This window comes from Lynx canadensis, chromosome C1 (genome assembly GCF_007474595.2).
Source record: "Lynx canadensis isolate LIC74 chromosome C1, mLynCan4.pri.v2, whole genome shotgun sequence".
Taxonomy (NCBI): Eukaryota; Metazoa; Chordata; class Mammalia; order Carnivora; family Felidae; genus Lynx; species Lynx canadensis.
This window is the reverse complement of record NC_044310.1, coordinates 35678036-35685528: the sequence shown is the minus strand read 5'-3', so window position 1 is coordinate 35685528 and position 7493 is coordinate 35678036. Positions and strand designations below refer to the sequence as shown.

At 40.6% G+C, this 7493-nt stretch overlaps 1 pseudogene; it reads left to right on the top strand.

Moving 5' to 3' along the window:
- Positions 1-2848: 2848 nt before the first annotated feature.
- LOC115519707 lies at positions 2849-7415 on the top strand (annotated as a pseudogene).
- Positions 7416-7493: the final 78 nt, after the last annotated feature.

Below are 7493 nucleotides of genomic sequence, written 5' to 3'. Positions count from 1 at the left end.
CTTGAGATTCTCTCTCCCTCTGTCTCTGTCCCTCCCCTGCTCGTTCTCTCTCTCTCTCTCTCTCAAAATGAGTAAATAAAAATAAAACTTAAAAAAAAGAAAAAAGACTTGGTGAACCATCTTCAACCATGTCAATCAGGGCAATGCCCCAGGAATGACAAAGCAGTAATACAGGAGAAGCCTATGTTCCTAGCATCATGGAGCCACTATACCAGCTCTAAGCTGCTTACTCTCAAAATGTTATATAACATAGGGGCACCTGGGTGGCTCAATCTGTTGATTGTCCGACTCTTGGTTTTAGCTCAGGTCATGATCTTGCAGTTCATGAGTTCAAGCCCCGCATTGGGCTCTGTGCTGATCGTGCAGAGCCTCCTTGGGATTCTCTCTCTCCCTCTCTCTTTGCTCCTCCCCTGCTCACTCTCTCTCTCTCAAAATAAATAAACTTTTTTAAATAATTTTTTTAATGTTTTTATTTATTTTTGAGAAAGAGAGAGACAGAGCATGAACGGGGGAGGGTCAGAGAGAGAGGGAGGCACAGAATCTGAAGCAGGCTCCAGGCTCTGAGCTGTCAGCACAGAGCCCGACGCGGGGCTCGAACTCACGGACCGTGAGATCATGACCTGAACCGAAGTCGGATGCTCAACCGACTGAGCCACCCAGGCGCCCCTCAAAATAAATAAACTTTTAAAAAAATGTTATATAAGACAGAAATAAACATCTTAGATATATTATCACATATCAAGCAATAACTACCAGAATTGCAAAATAGAGATAAGTCAATAATTGTAGTTAAATTTTAAATGCTTGTCACTCAGAAATCATTATAAGCACACAAAAAATTAGCAGAAATGTTGAAGACATGACTAATACTATTAATATGCTCAAGTGACTAAATATATGTAGAAATCTATACTCAAAACTTCAAATGCACATTATATTCAAACATTATGGATGATTTACAAAAATGGACCATATATTAGGCCACAAGAAAAATCCCAATAAATTCTAAAGAATCCTTGTCATTATTGTACAGACTATATTCTCCAATCACTAAGCTTTATTGCACTGCAAATTAACATTTATAGAGTTGACCCTTGAGCAACAACATGGGTTTGAACTGTGTGGATCCACTTACACATGGATTTTTTACAGTATAGCACTCTAAATGTATTTTCTCTTCCTTATGATTTTCTCTTTTTAATTTGAGAAGGAAAGGAGGGGCAGAGAGAGAGAGAGAGGGAGAGAATCTTAAGCAGGCTCCATGCTCAGCAAGGAGCCCAATGCAAGGCTTGATCCCACAACCCTGAAATCATAACCTGAGCCAAAATGAAGTTGGACATTCAACCGACTGAGCCACCCATGCGCCCCTATGATTTTTTTTAAATATATATTTTTAATGTTTTTATTTAGTTTTGAAAGAGAGAGAGAGAGGGAGGGGCAGAGAGAGAGAGAGAGAGACAGAATCTGAAGCAGGCTCCAGGCTCTGAGCTGACAGCATAGAGCCCGATGCAGGGCTCAGACTCATGAACTGCGAGATCGTGACCTGAGCTGAAGCCGGACACTTAACCAACTGAGCCACCCAGATGCCCCTATGATTTTCTTAATAACATTTTCTTCTCTTCATTGTAAGAATACTGTATGTAATGCATATAACATAAATATATGTTAAATGACTGTTTATGTTATTGGTAAAGTTTCTAGTTGACAGTAGGCTATTAGTAGCTAAGTTTGAGGGGATTAAAAAAGCTATATGTGGATTTTTGTGAGGAGTGGGAGGGAAGAGGGATCAGTGCCTCTAACTTCTGTGTTGTTCAAGGGTCAACTGTATATAGCATAAGTAACATAGTATAAATATCCCTTGGGTTAAAAAATCATGAAGGAGGGCACCTGGGTGGCTCAGTCGGTTAAGCATCCAGCTTGGGCTCAGGTCATATCTCGCGGTCCGTGAATCCAAGCCCCCCATCAGGATCTGTGCTGATAGCTCAGAGCCTGAAGCCTGCTTCAGATTCTGTGTCTCCCTCTCTGTCTGCCCCCCCCCACTTGCGTGCTCTCTCTCTGTCTCTCTCTCTCAAAAAACAAACATTAAAAATATGTTTTTTATTTTTTTTATTTTTTTTAAATGTATTTTTTTTTAATTTTTTTTTTCAACGTTTATTTATTTTTGGGACAGAGAGAGACAGAGCATGAACGGGGGAGGGGCAGAGAGAGAGGGAGACACAGAATCGGAAACAGGCTCCAGGCTCTGAGCCATCAGCCCAGAGCCCGACGCGGGGCTCGAACTCACGGAGCACGAGATCGTGACCTGGCTGAAGTCGGACGCTTAACCGACTGCACCACCCAGGCGCCCCAAAAATATGTTTTTTAAATCACGAAGGAAGTTAAATACTTAGAATGGAGTGATAATGAACACTCTATATGTCAAAATTCATGGGACATGAAGCTGCATTTACATCAATTCTAGCTTTCAAAAAATTTTGTCAGGAAACAGTAAAAAGAATGACCTAATAATTCAATTTATGAAGTTAAAAAAAGCAATAGAGAAATCTCAGGAGGAAAAGACATAAGGAAGATACGGCAGAAATCAAGAGAAAAATTGAAAAATAATAAAACTAGAGACTGCTTCTTTTAAAAAAATCAAATATGTGCAGAAAAAATATATAGATAGCAAATGCAGAAAGGAAAATGCAGAAGAAATAACTATAGAAACTTAAACACAATTTAAAAATAAGCATATTAAGAATAACTATATGTTAATAAATTTGAAAACATAGTTTCATGAATATACGGGTGTTGAAGTGTGGACGATCCACAGAAAGGAATATAAAGAGGAAAATCAACAGAACTTGTCATGAACATTCTAGCAGTTAACATCTCAACCAATAAAAAGATTTTCAGGGACACCTTTGGCTGAAGTTATGATCTTATGGTTCATGAACTCAAGCCCTGCTTCCAGTGAGCTAGAGCCTTGCTTCGGGCTCCACACTGACAGTGCAGGGGCTGCATGAGATTCTCTTTCTCATGCGCCCTCTCTCTCTCAAAAAATAAATTAAAAAAAAAATTTTTTTTTTAAAAGAGATTTTTTTTTATAAATTTTTTAAATGTTTATTTTATTTTTGAGAGAGACAGAGACAGAATGTGAGTGGGTTAGGGGCAGAGAGAGAGGGAGACACAGGATCTGAAGTAGGCTCCAGGCTCTGAGCTGTCAGCACAGAGCCAGACGTGGGGCTCGAACTCACGAACTGTGAGATCATGACCTGAGCTGAAGTCGGATGCTCAACCGACTGAGCCACCCAGGCACCCCTAAAAAGAGATTTTCAATATTTTAATGCTTTGGACAAATATCAGGACTCCTTAATGGATATTTTCCTACATGAATACTGTGACCTCTTTCAAATGCATGTTATCAGTCCCCCTTTTTAAGTATCTTTTTTTTTTTTTAATGTTTACTTATTTATTCTGAGAGAGAGAGCACAAGCAGGAGGGGCAGAGAAAGAGGGAGAGAATCCCAAGCAGGCTCTGTGTTGTCAGCACAAAGACAGATGCGGGGGCTCAAAATCACAAGCCAAGCTGTGAGATGATCTGAGCCAAGATCAAGAGTGGAACGGACTGTTAACTGAGCCACTCAGGCACCCCTCCAGTATCCTTTTTTAGATTCATCAACATTTTGACTACAAGGTTCACATTCCTTCCGCTACACAATGTTACAAGGTCTAATTTTTCCTACCTGCCTGTGAGATGGACTCTCCGTTGCAGACTACAAGGCAGTTTCTGAGAGGTGTTAGATTGTACTGGTGTATAAAAAATTTTTGGTGTAAGAACTAGAATGTGGTGGTGCTAGCCATTAGCCGGTGAGCACTCTCTTCCTTTCTTCTGGAATGTAGTCTTAGAAAGGCAAGTCTCATTTTGAAATTCTTTTTATTCAAAACAATAATCATAAAAAGAATCATTTTTGTAAAAATACTTGAGGACTTCATAGTTTTCCAAAAAGCCTTAATACTTTGATATTAAGTATCTTCCTTCAAAGGCTAGTGTCCTCATCTTTGATTTTCTTTGTTGGTTAACTATCAGATCCTCACTTATCAATGGCTTTGGGTATGTTGTATGAAATTTCTCCAGCTTCACTTCCATTGTTTCATCAAATAATACATCTTTTGCAAGATTTGCAATTTCACTTTGCAGTGGATGTGCACTGTATTATCCAGTGATTAGTCAAAGATGTCAACAGAGAAATTCTAAAGTTAAGTATGGTGAGATGTTTGAGTCAGGAAAAAATTTTAATCAGTCAGTTTTGTTTATTAGTGAATAATTTCATGTTATATTCAATAACTTCTGCTTCCTCATATGGGCTGAATTTTGTCCTCTCCAAATTTCTATACTTAACTCCTAACTCCCAGTACCTCAGAATGTGGCTGTATTTGGAGACAGGGTCTTTAAAGAGATAATTAAGTTAAAATGAGGTCATTAGGATGGGCCCTAATCCAACATGACTGGTGTCCCTATAAGAAGAAATTTGGACTGACCTGGGAGTGAAGCCACTACCACCGTGAGCCTCCTCAAGAAGCTCAAGAGTGATATAAATAGAACTACCCTACGACCCAGCAATTGCACTACTAAGTATTTATTCAAGGGATACAGGTATGCTGTTTAAAAGGGGTACATGCACCCCAATGTTTATAGCAGCACTATCAACAATAGCCAAAGTATGAAAAGAGCCCAAATGTCCATCGATGGATGAATGGATAAAGAAGATACACACACACACACACACACAATGGAGTATTACTCGGCAACCAAAAAGAATGAAATCTTGCCACTTGCAACTACGTGAATGGAACTAGAGGGTATTATGCTAAACGAAATTAGTCAGAGAAAGACAAATATATGGCTTCACTCATATGAGGACTGTAAGACACAGAACAGATGAACACAAGGGAAGGAAAGCAAAATAATATAAAAACAGGGAAGTGTACAAAACATAAGAGACTCTTAAATGTGGAACAAACAGAGGGTTACTGAGGGGTTGTGGGAGGGGGGATGGGCTAAATGGGTAAGGGGCATTAAGGAGTCTACTCCTGAAATCATTGTTGCACTATATGCTAACTAATTTGGATGTAAATTAAATACATACATACATACATACATACATAAAAGAAGCTCAAGAGTGAGATGACCCCAGAGGAGCTACAGAAGTGGGAGGATGAAGAGTTTAACATGGGTCCACTCTCTGTGCTCACACATTCAGTCAAGAACGCCCAAGTGTTCATCAACTGCTGCAACAAGAAGCCCCTGGGCCCCGGGAAGGCCTTTGACAGGCATTGCACCATGGTGCTGGAGAATGTAAGAGATGTGGACTGATGTCCCCAAGAGTGGTAAGAGTAAGAACTCCAAGCCAATCAACAAAACCACTGCATCTCCAAGATGTTCCTGTGTGGGACTGGGTCATTGTGGTCCGGCAGAACCTACTTATCAAAGGCAAGCAGGGACCTCCTCCTCACAGTTGGAATTCCCTCATCCTTCGAAGACCTGCCCTTTGGAATGGGAATAATAAAGTCTTAGGTTTTTTCTGTGGCAAAAAAAAAAAAAAAAAAAAAGAGAGCGAGAGAAGAAATTTGGACATAGAAGTATACAGAGAGAAGTTGTAAAGGCACAGGGAGATGGCCATCTATAAGCCAAGGAAAAAGGCCTGGCACAAATCCTTCCCTCATGACCTTCAGAAGGAAGCAATCCTGACACCTTCATCTTAGACTTGTAACTTCCAGAAGTGTGAGGAATAAATTTCTGTTGTTTAAGCCACCCATTCTGTGGTACTGTTACAGCAGGCCTAGCAAATTAATATACCTCATACTCAAACTACTTCATAATTGTAGAAAATTGAATCATGAGTCAGAAGCTATGGAATCATATAGTAAACAACCTGGGGAGGGGGAGGTCAGGAAAGAGGTCCCAGAGGAAGTGACAGCTAAACTGGACATTTAAGGAAGAGGTGTTAACTGCACAGTGGGCTAAAGGATGGGTTGTTCCAGGTAGAAAGGACCAGAAAAAACGACTAACTTCCAACATGCTCCCTCCATCTACTTTTTATCCGTTTAATCCATTCTCTCCACTGCATCAGCATTGTGTTGTTAAGACACATATCAAGTTATTCCGGCTCCAAACTGTGTGGCTTCCTGCTGCGTTCAGGATAAAAGCAAAATCTTTAACTAGGCCCTCCATCACCAGGCCCTACCTAATGTCAGCATTATTTCATCCCCACTCACTTTCAGTTTTTATTACAAAAGACTTCTTTAGGTTTTCCCAACAGCTTCTTCTAGTTTCAAGGCTCCCCCCTACCACAAGCTATTCAACTTATATGGAATACTGTTCTCATGCTCACCTCTTTTAACTAATTAATCCCTATTCATCCTTCATATCTCTGCTGATTAAATCAGTAGGCTCCTTACTCTGCGTTTTTTCATAACACTTCTTCCAAGTGTAATTAAACTAATTATGCAATTACTTAAAGTCTGTCTCCTCCATTAAACCGTAAAGACCTATGTGTCTTGGTCCCCTGGGTCTGACATTGTGCTTAACTCATGTAAGTACCCAATAAATATGTGTTGAATGAAGAGCAATGGTTCCACTGGAAAACTAAAATATGTTTTGTGTGACTTTTTAGAGGAATTATTCAAAAACTCTTCTGGGGCGCCTGGGTGGCTCAGTCGGTTGAGCGACCGACTTCGGCTCAGGTCATGATCTCATGGTTTGTGAGTTCAAGCCCCGTGTTGGGTTCTGTGCTGCCAGCTCAGAGCCTGAAGCCTGCTTCTGATTCTGTGTCTCCCTCTCTCTCTGACCCTCCCCCACTCATGCTCTGTCTCTCTCTGCCTCAGAAATAAATAAACATTAAAAAAAAAAAAAAAAAAAAACTCTCCTAAAACCACAGTGGCTAGGGCACCTGGGTGACTCAGTAAGTTAAGTGCCTGACTCTAGGTTTTGGCTCATGTCATAATCTCACAGTTTGTGGGATTGAGCCCTGTGTCAGGCTCTGAGCTGGCAGTGCAGAGCCTGCGTGGGATTCTCTGTCTCCCTCTCTCTCAAAAATAAATAAATATACATTAAAAAAAAAAAACAACAACAAAAAACCTCAGTGGCTTCTGGTGGGACTATAAAATACATAAAATACATGCAGATTGACAACTTTTTGGACTGACTTGACCTCCTTCAGGTAGCCTATGCATACTGACTATAGTGTCTATGAGACAAAGCCCCTATCCCCTCCTTTCTTGGTATTATAAGCTGGAATTCTCAAACTTCTGAATGTTTGTTTGTTGGTTTTCCTCTTCACAGTCCTAAACCTAGGGGCTGAACAGGGTGGTGGGGTGGGAACCCAAGACCCAGGCCCAGCAGTGTCACGAAACCACGGGATCGCACTGTCATAATGGCACGCCAAGAACCAATTTTGGGCACTCTGGGGGAGCATGTAAGTGCTGCAAACTGCCAGTAGATGGCACTACTCC